This window comes from Macaca fascicularis, chromosome 7 (genome assembly GCF_037993035.2).
Source record: "Macaca fascicularis isolate 582-1 chromosome 7, T2T-MFA8v1.1".
In the NCBI taxonomy this organism is placed as follows: domain Eukaryota; kingdom Metazoa; phylum Chordata; class Mammalia; order Primates; family Cercopithecidae; genus Macaca; species Macaca fascicularis.
Window position 1 is genome coordinate 100,119,334 of NC_088381.1, and position 13,461 is coordinate 100,132,794.

The window sequence follows — 13,461 nt, forward strand, 5'->3', positions numbered from 1 at the left end:
TGGAAAAGACGATTAACAAGATTCTTACCATCTTGAGAAGCCATATTCAAATCTGGAACACCTGCTCCCACCCTGTCCTCTCCTCTTTATAGCATGTGGATTTTAGCTCTGGAAAGACTAATCTTGTTCTATAATAGATCCACGTCTTTTTATTTTCTCCAGAGGCTGAGGGGTTCTTCAGAGACATCTTAAAGAGTCAGCTTATAGCAAATGAAGTTGGAGGGAGTGGTTGAGAATGGCTCATCAGTCTGGGCTCTGGGCTTCTTATCTTGCCTCAACCAAGGCAGTCCAGCTTTGATCTGTATCATTAAAATAAAGGTTATATTACTAATGAAAAACCTGAAAACTGTGGTTATTAGCTAAATCAATCTTCTCTGCAGATGAAAAACTTGAGGCCCCAGGAGGTTAATCAATTGGCCTGATGTCACGCAGATGCTCTAGGAGGACCTGGCATTTACAGTTGGGTTTCCTCACTCTCAGATCCATGCTCTTTGCACTGGGGTAGCTGCCTACTACTTCTCTCCTTGTGTGTGGCATGTGGTCTGAAGTCTAAGATAAAGTGGGGGAGTCAGGCTCTGCTGATGCCACTGAGGACCTACGCAGGCAGATTCACCTCCTGCTTTGGTCTCTTAATTCCTCTCTAGGTGAAGCAAGAACAAGTCTGTCTTCCCATCTAGGGCAGGGTTGCTCTGTGCGAGGTTGATGGTGCACCCTGCTGGGATCTTGGCACTTCTCAGGCATTTTATTAGCCCCTATTTATAGAGACACTGCCTGAATTCCTTCTGCCACTCATCCCATACCCCCATATGCTGGTGGTTAACAGTGTCATTTTAAAATCTCAAGCAGGAGGAGACAACATAATTGTCTCATTATATTTTAAACTTTTGGAATGTTGTTCTTTTTCAGAGTTGTGAAGACAGAGTGGATACAGGTCAGCTTGATTCTGTTTTTTTCCTCTATTAATGGCCTGCAAATATTAAATATGCAAAACATAGGCTGCTGTGTCCATATCTCCTTCCCCCTAGTTCTCACCACGTGATATTTGTTTCTGCTCAGGACTGGAAAGAAGTGATTGCTTTAGGTTTGCTTTTCTTTTACCAACTGGAGAAATACCTTACTGTGTCTTGTTTAAATATGGCTTGTCACCCAGTTCCAGCTTTTGGGGGTGGGGAGGAGCATGAATAATCTGTGTGGTAGGCAGTTTTATTGCTCAGAAAAGAAGAAAACAGACCCCAATGTTTGGAATGCCAATGATTTAGGAAGTTTCTAGCAGGTCTGCTACTTGTTCCAATCACTACGTTTGATCCCAGAAAAGACTGACATGCATTTTGGCCATCAAAGGGAGGGGTTCCTTGTAGGCCAAAGGAAGAGTCACTAGAAGTTGAGGGTGTTGTGTTATGCCCCTCTAGATTCCAAACTTCCCTTTGCTGCCTATCTGATGACCAGGTGAAAACCGAGATTACTCTGCATGAGAAGGTTCTGTGGGTTGGTGTTCCTCAGGGAAAATGACCAGGACAGACTTCATTGGCCAAGGGTTTGCCCATGTTTTGAGAATTAAAACTTGTTTACTTGAGAGAGTCATTTGGTCAGCTGTTTATATTCCATTTTAAATTATTTTTGTGCTCACTGTTTTGTTCTTTTGGTCTTTGACAGATGAGCAAAAATTATTTTTAATAACTTTAAAAAAGCTATCCCAGTGCTGACCAGGGAGGAAAAAGTGATCAAATTGTCTAATAAGGAAACACTATACATTTCAATTTTTATTTGCTTAGTACTAATTCTATTTTCTCCTCCTACCTTTTTTTCTAAATGTTTAACAACAAAGTGGGAGATAATTTTTATTTTTTCCAAAATGCTTTCTGGGAAATCCCTTCTAAACCTATGGATTTTAGTCCAATGAGGAATCCTCTTCCTTTGGTCTAAATTTTGCATATCGTCTGTTTCTTACAGGGCTTCCGTATTGTCTCAGGCTCCACTGGAAATGCAGCAAGGATTCCTAGCACATCCCAGTTGCCATAGCAACAGCAGTCTTTCCCATAATGAGCTGCATCATCTGAACTGATGTCACAGCATCATGCAGCAGGTCAAACAAGGCATCTCCTAGTATTGCATCCTACAGATGTGCTGTAAACATCAAAAGAAGACGGTGGGATCAGGAGATGGTGAGTGTTAAATGTCTGGGCCTTAATTGCATGGCTGTTTTGTTGGTTAGTCGGTGTCTGCTAAGGCGGAGATTGGGGGATGTTGTCTCTGCTTAAAATGGACTGGGAAAAGAAGGGCTGTTTTACCTAAATCTGTTTTTCAGGCTGCCGGGTTAAGACAAAGGCCTGTAAGAGTCATACAGGAATTAAAATATGTAGAATTATTCTTGCTCCAGCTCTGTCTGTTATTTTTAAGTGTTCTTACAGAATTTTTCATAAACATAAGATGATTTTCAATTGCAAAACCCCAAATAAGCTTTAAAATGAGTAGTTAACAGTATTTAAGCATTGTAAAAATATAGATTTCTTTTTGGGAGGCAGAGCTAATTGGCCCCCTCTTTGCTCTTGTGAAATATGAAATATTCAGTGATTTGCAGTATGAAATTCAGTATTTACCTCGGTTGGGTTTCAGTTTCTTCATGGCAAGGAACAAATGCTGAATAAGCATTTGACATAACCCTGATGTGAAAGGGGATCTCTTGCATATTCAAGACAGAATTTATTAAAAGCATAAAGACCTAACACAAATGAAATTATTTGAGCCTTTTGATCTATATGGTAGTTCTTCAACCCATGTCCTTCAGAGTTAGTTGAAAGACTGCCACATATTTTTCCATCTCTAGCTAGTCTCTGAAATAGCTGGAGTTGTTTGCAGACTGACTTGTAACTGAGAAAGGAACAAGTCTCCTCTCTGCGGCAGTTGCAGTGAAGGGTAACCTGGGGGAGAGCCTCTGAAGTGGCAGTGGTGTTGCCATCCCTTGCTTAACTTTAACAAAAATCTGGGTATGATGAATACATATCAGGGTCCTCAGTGGTTGTAGGGAATACAGATCTCTGCACTCAGTCATAACCTCAACTCAATTCCAAAACTCTAAACATGTATCATTTTCATTTCAACTCCCAGCTCTGTTTTTAGGCATCTTCATTATTTTTTTTTCCTAAAAAATTAGTCTGACAGGGCCAGATAAGGAGCGGTGTGTTGCCTTTTGTTTTGGGAAATGAAATGGATTTCCCTGGTGCAGCTGATTGCTACTAGGGGAGAGAAAGGAGGAGGCACATGTCAGTTCAATTGATCAATATGTCCACTTAGAATCAGGGAGTGGTCTCGTGGCTTAATGCTGCCAAATTGATAGTTTTTACTCAAAAAGTCTTACACGAAAGAATGGCAACCATTGAATTCCTCTTCTTTTAGTCTGTTTATTGAGGCTAAAGAGATGTATCGTGGAAAGCAGGAAAAGCAATACTTTAGCTAGCTTTGAGTGATTTATTTATATTTACTTATTTATTTATTTTTGCGCAGAATTGAGCATGTTAGTACCATTAGGCACCAGCCAGAGGAAAGGCCTCAGATTTTAATTTGTTTGTTTATACCACATCACGCATGCTTGCTACTCTCAGTCCTTTAAGCTTATGTTTCTGACATGCAGCTATATAGGATGGGAGAGGTCAGCTCAGCCTGGCTTTATCGCAAGCACTTAGGAGCATGAATTGTTCATTGCCTGCTTTTTTATGTCATATAATGTGAGCAGAAAGCTCTGCTGGGACTGCTGGGTGTGAATGCATCTAAGTCAAAAGCTCTAAGGTGACAGGGAAGAGTGCTAGATGGTGATGGGGGAAGGGAAAGTATGTCTCATAGCTAGATTATAAATCTGGAGAAAATCACTTAGTGCCTATTAGAATTCTCTTAAAGTGTTATTTCTGAAGAAGAGCAACCAAGGAAGACTTGTTTGGTAACATGAATTTCTAGGAGTAAGAAAAAGCAAAAGGCAGCATTTTAATGAGTTTTCTATTTGCTTAATTCTTGTCTCTTTTGTCTAAAGTGCTGTTCAGCTGCTTCATCGTGGTTGATTTGTTCAATTACTGAAAGTCACAAAAGCTAGATTCCTTAAGGGCAGTGTTAGAAAAAGTGGAGTCATGCTTTGAGGGTGGGGAAGGGCGCTGGTGGGTGTGGACTGACGCATTTATCTAGTGGAACATCCTCCCGGTTCAGACAAGCCTGTAATTTTTCCCCCCACAAATGTTCAAAATGCAATTACAGTTCTCCAACTTTATGCTTTTGTGCTCTTTTTGCTCCAGGAGAACAAAGCCCTGGTAATGGGAGCTGTCATCCTAATGTTTTGTTTCTTCGTTTCTTTGCAGAGGGCCACAGCCTGTGCTGCTCTCTGATTAGCTGCATGTCTTAATTACTGGCTCAGTTTTAATATATCCCCAAGAGGTGGATGGTGTGTGTGTGTATATATATATAGGGGAAGGAAGAGATTTCTCTATGGCTGCGTTTATTGGTGCCTCACTGAAACTTTCTACAATTTATGGAATTTTGTTTCACAGTAATGATAGATCATCAAGACCTTGTTTATTGGACAAAGTTTAGGCCATGGAAGCCTCACAAGAAGTTAATGTCCTCTGTACTTTTGGTTATGGCTTTCATAAATAAATTACAAAGTTACAAAGAAGTTAATTATTTGCTGATAACTAGGCTACTTAGGGATGATAAAAATAATAATCATAATAACAATCATAGCTATTATTTATTCAGTTCTCACTGTGTATCAGTACTGAATTAAGTTTTGTGTATATTATTATAATGAAGTAGAGAGTAATAATCTCACTTTATAGGATTAGGTGTTATTATTCACATTTTGCAAAAACCAGTCCTTAGCCAGGCAAATAAACTTAGCCAAGGTTATGTAGTTAATAAGTGATTCCAAATCATTGCACTCTGGCCATGCAGCACACATGCTTACCCATGGTCATCTCAGTTTTATTACATCTTTACTGTGTATACCATACAGATCAGTCATCTATACTCTATCACATGTACTCCACCCCTCCTCATTCTAATTGGAAAATCAGATTTCACATGTAGAATGAAATCTCATTTGCAACACTAAGATTGATTTTGCTGTAAGGAGGAGCATGAATCTTGATCAGATGTGAATATTTACTTTGTACCTAGAGATTTAAGTAACCAAGAGTTGATACTTAGACCTTTGCCACTACCCTTGCTTGACATAACTTTCTAGCAGGATCTCTGTATGGAAAATGTTACATCAATAAGTGTGGGCATGATGGAGTTGCACTCAAAGCAGGTCTTACCTGAGTCAGTAATGATTCAACTTTGTTATATACCTGTCTTATCAGCTATATTTCTGGTGCTTTGTTAACTTTAAGATGTTTGTATTCCCTGGTGTTGCCAGGGAAGCAGAAACTTCTCTCACAGTCTGGAAAGTGTAACCTGAATCTATCTCTTAGGTTAAGAAGATAGAGGATTTATTTTGCTGAATGTATCAGTGGCTGAAACCAAACCCTGTCTATCTCTGACAAAGTACAAGAATGATAGTCTTGTGTAATATCCTGGAAGCCTTGTGTTTGAGGAGAGCTGATACAGTCATTTCTGTATCATCTTGCTCATCCCCAGCTATCCACGCCCAGCATCATTATTAGGCTCTAAGGGCTGTTCTTTGTTTGAATGTGGGGCTAATGCACACACTGACAGCATGTTGATATTGATTCCAGTATGGTGAATACTTAGAAATATTATTCCACAGGGCTTATTAGCCTTTTCTAGGTTCCAGGAAGAAGTTAATCTTTGTCCCAACCTGCTCCAAAGAGGCCCAACCTTGTGTCTGCATGAGGTACAGGAATGAGAGGCTGATCAGAAAGCATCAAAGCTACTAGGTGCATTGACTACAGGAGTTAGGTTCCAATTAGGAAATAAAATAGCCAGTGGAATTTAAGGAAGTTGGTGGTCTTGCTACATGTCTCTGATTTTTTTTCTATTTGTAATCCTAGAACACATGAAAGGCAATTTGTTTTGACCCCATGGATTCAATTCAATTCAATAAGTATTTATTGAGTATCTCCTATATGCCAGGCATTGTCAGGGAATCTATAGCAATGAGCAAGACAGATGCAAATCTCTTCCCCCACTACATTCTAGAGGGGAAGGGAAAAATGGGTAAATTTGTAAAATAATTTATTCCCTCTAATACTGCAATACTATTTCTATTTACTTTTTATCCCCTGTGCTATTAGAAAAGCCCATTATCTGTGCACATTTGTATAGGTACATATACATATATGGTTTATATGTGGAGGTAAACTTACTGCATTAAATAATAACTTTTCTTTTCTTGCTTGGGTTTGGATTAGAATCTTTCTGGATGTGGACAAGACCAATATGGCAATTAGCATTTTTTGGGAATAAGCTATTTTGAGAAATAAAATTATAATCAGTCAAATAGTGCATGTCTATCTCAGTTGACAAACTTGACATATGGAAATATGAAATGTGTATGGCAGATCAGTTAAGGAGAGAGATTTTTATTTTTATAAAGATATTCATCACCTTTAAAAACTGTTTGTCCAGAGAGCCCTCTAAATTGAGCATTCCAACCAGCCTGCTGATGGAGGTATGTACCATACAAGGACAGGTATACCAGTTACCTTCAGCCTCATCTAATCACCCTAGTGTGCCTTACAGTATTGCTTTAAATGGGAAGCATTTCTCTAAACAATCAGATTGACTGAACTCTGTAGATGGCCCTTGAGTGTGGTTTTTCAGAGGAATAGCGATCCTTATAGGACTTTGGCTATGGCAACAGCGTTTTAGGTACAGTAGCCCCTCCTCCGCCCTTATTTGTGATTTAGCTTTTTGTGGTTATGGTCATCCATGGTTTGAAAATATTCAATGGAAGATTGCAGAAATAAACGTTAAATTTTAAATTATGTGCTGTTCTGCATAGTGCAATGAAATCTCACACCATTCTGTTCTGTCCTGCCTGGGATGTGAATCATCCCTTTGTCCAGTATATCCATACTGTATACGCTACCAACTTGTTAAATCACTTCATAGCCGTCTTGGTTTTCAGATCAACTATCTCACTATCATAATGCTTATGTTCAAATAACCTTTATTTTACTTAATAATGACTCCACAGTTCAAGATTAGTGATGACGGCATGTTGTTACAATTGTTCTGTTTTATTATTAGTTATTGTTAATCTCTTATTGTGTCTAATCTATAAATTAAACTTTATCATAGGTATATATGTATAAGAAAAAACATAGTATGTATAGGTTTTGTTGCTATCCATGGTTTCAGGCATCCACTGGGGATCTTGGAACGTATCCTCTGATAATGAGAGGGACTATTGCATTTTGAATTAATAAGGCATACCGTTTCTTCTCCACAAACACATACCAGTCAGTAATTGAATTCCTGAGTTGGTTTTAAGACTTGATGAAGATAAAGGACAGACTTTATTTTCCTCATAAACCACCAGCCATATTTTTCTCTGTTCTTCAGCCATGGGGCATGCTCCAAACTTTTCCAGCCATCTTGCGGTGGTGTGCTTTAAGTCGCAAGTGGAAGTAGGGAGAGAATTTGGAACCTTTATTTTATTTTCAGATTTTTTTTGGAGACAGGGTTTTACTCTGTTGCTCAGGCTAGATTGCAGTAGTGCAATCATTGCTCCCTGCAGCCTCGAAATTCTAGGCTCAAACGATCCTCCCACTTCAGCCTCCCAAGTGGTTAGGACTGCAGGTACACATCACCCCACCTGGCTTTAGAATGGGGTCTCAAACTGGCTAATACATGAGCAAAACCTAGCCTGCAGCTTGTTTTGTATGGCTGCTGGGCAGGCTTTATGGGTGTGCAACCTGTGTAGTTGCAGATCCTCCCACTTCAGCCTCCCAAGTGGTTAGGACTGCAGGTACACATCACCCCACCTGGCTTTAGAATGGGGTCTCAAACTGGCTAATACATGAGCAAAACCTAGCCTGCAGCTTGTTTTGTATGGCTGCTGGGCAGGCTTTATGGGTGTGCAACCTGTGTAGTTGCAGAGGGCCCTGCACTGAGAAGGGTCCACACCTAGTTTAATACTCTGCTGTAACCATCTTGAAATTCTTAAAATAATTTTTAAATAAGAGGCTCCACATTTTTATTTTGCAGTGGACCTTATGTAGCCAGTCCCATATGGCCCTTTTGGTGCCCCCGCTGATACTGCCTGAGCCCTGTAGATGTTTGAGTTTGAGACTCCCTGCTTCCTCCTACTCTGGAACAATTCAAACAGAAATTGTAGTGCTGAGAAAAACTAAGGGACCATTGTCAAAACAACCCAGAGCAAGGCCCTTGTACATGGTAATTCAGTGGCATGCACAGGAACTCAGTGGCATTTCTTTTATAGGCAATGGGGGATATATTACATTATCCTTGAAGATATTTTTTGATATTACTTGAAGTAAGATATTACTTGAAGATATTTGGTAGGTCAGGTTTATTTGTCACCACCATTGCTTTCAGGGGAGAAATCAAATCTTCTTTGCAAAGCAAGCTAATTAACCATCCTGTTGGTTCAATGTTTATATTAATTCTCTTGCCCTTTGTTTACTACTTGATTACTTTTATCACCTTCTTTGTTTAACTCTCATTTAAATTACACAACATATTTATGCTGTCTGGGTATTTTTTTTTTAGTACTATCCTTTTTTCCTTTTTTTTTTTTTTTTTTTTAATTCTCTCTTTCCAGGAGGCCAGAGGGCCTATAATTCACGGTTATATTACTACAGGAAAAGTTCTTTTTTTTCAATTTAAAAGGGAATTATAGTCAATATTTATAATGAACCCTTCTCCAGCAAGGCAGTTCCAGCCATGCTAATGTTCAGAAGTCCAGATCTGCCATTACTGTTTATAATAATGAGATGCTGGTAACCGACTCCTGGACGTTATGGTAGGTGAAGCATTCCCACCCATCATGTCACCGTGAGAAGTGGCTGTGTTAATCTGTTAATCTACAGATTTGCAGAGAGTTGTTAGAAAATGAGTATGAATGATGGCACTTGCTGCACAGGAAAAAGGTAAATTTTTTTTGACTGTGTGAGTAAACAGGAACCTGACAAATCCAGAAAGGACTCTTGCCACCTCTTAGAAGCCTAAGAATAGAGTCTTCTTCAAGGATCAAGCCCCAGGAACTCAAGATCTTGTACCCCTGAACAATTCTGATACTCACTATGTCCATCACTGTACAAGCTGTAAAACTAGCTGTTTCAGCTAATTTCACCAGTAGTCAACAATTGACAAATGCATCACATATCTACCATGTACAGTATCATATGCTAAGAGAACAAACATTTTACAAATAAGGATGACTATAGGCACACACATATCTATTACTTGGAGAGCACGACATAGATTTAACATGGTGTTAGCTGGGCTGTGCATATAGATGGTCATGATTAGTTCTTCCTTTTTTCTGAACATACCTTGACATGGAGCTCCAAGCATATCTGTGGAGGTTCTCTCATCTTCTGTTCTCATCCAATTTCTTGATTTAAGTGTTTGTCTAATAACTCATTACTTTTGCTGGCCCACTCAGAATTCTTGTTTCTCAGCCCTTTCTCAGCTTTCTCAATCTTGAGTGCTCATAGTTTGTTACTACCCCAGGTAGTCTCTTATCAATGTGACGTTTTGGGACAGTTCTGAACTCATCACAGTCCTCCCCACCAGCAGCCCCCGAGGCCCTCATCTCTCTGCCACTGTTTATTCCTATTACATTAGCATAAAAGTAGCCCATGGAAAACCAAATGATACTGCAGTTTCTCTGATATGGCCCTTGGAAATAATCTGCTTGCTTTTAGCTTTTAATAGTTAATTCAAATACTTCCTTGTATTTAATCTGTTTTTGTCTTTGTGTGAATTGAAAGGGAATGACCCTTTAAAACTCATATTAGTCAGTCTTGCAGGCAGCCTCTATGGAGAATCAACTAGAAATAACTGAAACAGTGGGCGGGAGGGGCGTATGTGATGTGGTAGGAGACTATATACAACATGAAAACAGTTGTGCAAGTACAGTTTAACAAATTTGTCCTTTAGGGTTATTGGTACATTTCATTTTAAATTAAAAGTAAATAAAAATAAGGGGGTGATGATGAGAAGATGGGCAGCACAAGAAGAAGCCGAAGGATGAACATTTCTTCAGGCTTGGCTAGTAGGAGCACACAACTTCTAGAACACTGCCTCAGAAGGGCAGCTTCTTCAAGAAAAAAGGACAGATCTGAAAACAAAGGTAACAATAAAAACTACCACAAAGAGAGATATGATTCCTCTGAGAACAAATAAAGAATCAGATTGGTGAATTAAGATGTTACAGTTTATATTAATTTAGTAATAAATACTTGATAACAGGATTTTTAAACATTTGAATTTTGACTAAACTGAAAATAGGTTGAAAGGCTGAGGATGGAGAAAAAGATAACATAACCAGCGTAAGAAGAGAAACAGGCCTGGCATGGTGGCTCATGCCTGTAATCTCAGCACCTCAGGAGGCTGAGCGGGGAGGATTGCTTGAGCCTAGAAGGTCCAGGCTACAGTGAGCCATGGTTGCACCACTGCAGTCCAGCCTGGGCATCAGAGCAAGACCCTGGCTCAAACAAAACAAAACAAAACAAAACAAAACATGTTTTACTCTGTTTTTTTCTTGTTTGTTTTTTGTTGTTGTTTACTTAAAGAGTTTTTCCTTTTTTTTATTTGCTTTAGTTAATATCATTTGGTTGATTTGTTGTAAAGGTGAATACACCCATATATTTTGTTTTTCTTTTTTAAATATAAGAATTAAAAATATTATTTCCGAAAATAACATAAATTATTATCTTTGGTGTGATGTTTTTTTCTCTGGTTCTTAGACCTTAACACCATCCTGTCTAAATACCATATATGCTCAGATACTCAAACGAGAAGTAGTAAATTGAGTGCTATCAACCAGCTTGAGGAGAAAATAAGCTTTCAAAAAAAGTCTACTCTAGAACCTTAAATGGCGATGGAAATGTTACATACCCAAATCTAAAGTGATTTTTTTTTTTTTTTTTTTTTTTTTGCAATAGCTTGCATCAAATAGGAGGATTACATTTTGGGTTTGGAATCCTAACATCCAGCAGTTTACACATATGTATATAGACTGAAATTCTCTGAGCAAGAGATTAGTGGTGGGGGAGGTGAGCAGGGAATAGGCAGTCCATGAGAATAATAGTCATGTTTCCCTTCTTGACTTACTCCATCTCCTGACACCCTATACCTAAACACTGAACAAAAACAGACCTCGGCAGGGTGGATTTTGGAGCCAGGTATGTTTACCTTTGAATCTTAGTTCTACTATAAAATTATTAGAGTTATGATCTTAAGATTCTTAGAACCCCATTTTCCCCATATGTAAGGAGAATATCCATTTTACAAGATGAAATGAAGTATTTTATGTAAAGTTATTGGCACGAAGTGAACATTTGATAAATAAAAGTTATTATTTCACATATTTAGAAGTAGTGGGGTAAAATTATCACTCTCTCAAGAAGAAAATGCAGTTTCTCCTCAACTCCAGCCCTGAAACTAAGAACATCATTTTTAGAGTCTTTAAGAGAAGGAACTCTTTAATATATTTTAAATGCTTATACTGTGTCAAACATATATATTATTTCATTTAATTTCCTTTCTCTACTTAAATTTTGTTCATAACCCTTATCACTTTCTGCAAACTAAACATTTTACTTGTTGTTTGTTTGTTTCTCCCTGGTATAATATAACTTGTATAAGGGCAGATATTTTTGTCTGTTTTGTTCATTGATGTTTCCTTAGCTCCCAGAATAGTGCCTGGCATATGGTAGGTGCTCAATAAACATTTGTTACAAGAGTAAATGAATCCACATAACCCTGTGAGAGAGGCAACATGATTGTATGCAGTAATAAAAAATTAATTCTCTTTTGCAGTGGTCCTTTTTAAGGTACTAAACACCCTTAAGTTATTCTTGCTATTCCAGATAGTGTGCCAAGAAATTCTTGTGGCTGATGGTTAGGGTATCATGTACCATCCAATTATTCTAAATTCTACTATTGGAAGCAGGGATATTGCCTGGGAAGCTCTGATGTCCTCCTCTCTAAAGGGTTTCAATGAGGGAGGTGGGGTTTCACAGGTCATTTGAAAGATATATTGATTCTTTTACTGGTGGTTGTCTCTTCCTTTCTCTCTTTGGTGAATTTGGGTCCCCTTCAGGAACAGGGTTATTTATTCTCCTTTAAATCATGAATTCCCAGCTGTAAATCTCAGATTGATGGATTGGTAGAATTTGAAAGACTCTTTGATGAAAGTTTCAGATAGGGAGACTGATAAGCCATGACAGTCAGCCCTTCTCTGTTGCTATTAAAAATACTCTAATGAGAAATAGAGCAAAGCACAGGAACACAATGATACAGTTGTTTGGCCAGAAGAACATACAGCTTCATAAATGAAGGGACTAATTAAGATAGCCTAATTCTATACTTACTTTGAATTAGAATCAAAACAATCTTTTAGTAGTGGATATCTGCAGCTGAATTTTGTACCAAAGACATATTCTAAATGTCATGCTTTCGAACTGAGTATTTATTTCTCAGGGAGCAGGTGTTAGGGTTTTTTTTTTCCTTGAAATTCAAACCATTTTGACAGTATCCTATTTTTAGAATGCCTTTTTCTTTAAAAAGACAAACAATATCCAAAAGCAGTAGAAAGACATCTTGGGAGAAGGCAGTGTTCTGGTTATACCATAATCATAACAAGCTGAATAAGAAAAAGTCATGTTGTTAAAATTTAAAACTCACAGCGTTTTTATTTTATGATAATAAAACATATTTAATATACTTACTTTCAACAACCTTATGCTACAAAATAAAAATTATACTTCATGAAAATTTTCTTACAACTGCAATATATGGCATGGTCAGTTGCAATGTACAAAGACATTATTGTGTTCAAATAGCATGTTATTCTAATCTATTTCAGAGAGCACTGGACTGGGAGTAAGGCACCTGAATTTTTAGTTCCTGCTGACATACTCTTCCTGAATCTTGGTTTCCTCCACAGTAAAACAAAAGGGTAAAATTTAAATGATTTTTATTTCCTGATAGCTCTAGTATTTTGTGCCTCATTTACAGGGTTCTACATATTTCTCCATTGTTTATTTAGTCTTAGGATTTTCCAAAAATCTGTTCCATAGAATATTTTAAATGTCCTTAGTGTGCTCATGTAGATGAAAACATATTTTAATTTATTATCTTAGTTCATTTGGAGTGTTATAACAAAATACCATAAACTGGGTAGCTTGCAAACAACAGAAATTCATTTCTCACAGTTCTGGAAGCTGGGAAGTCCAAGGTCAAGGTACCACAGATTTGGTGTCAGGTGAGTCCACTTTCTGGTTCACAGCTGGCACCTTCTAGTGTGTGCTCACATAATGG

At 38.1% G+C, this 13,461-nt stretch overlaps 1 protein-coding gene across 4 annotated transcripts in view; it reads left to right on the top strand.

Annotated features, from left to right (window-relative positions):
• The first annotated feature begins 2,051 nt into the window (after positions 1-2,051).
• AKAP6 (A-kinase anchoring protein 6) overlaps positions 2,052-13,461 on the top strand; it is a 527,913-nt gene continuing 516,503 nt past the window's right edge. For 2 of the 4 annotated variants that reach the window (XM_015453690.4, XM_073997217.1), the window contains exons 1-2: positions 2,052-2,162; positions 13,007-13,099. The gene's annotated coding sequence lies outside the window, so the exon portion shown is untranslated. The remainder of the gene's footprint in view (positions 2,163-13,006; positions 13,100-13,461) is intronic. The other 2 variants (XM_005561045.5, XM_005561046.5) reach the window with 1 other exon arrangement.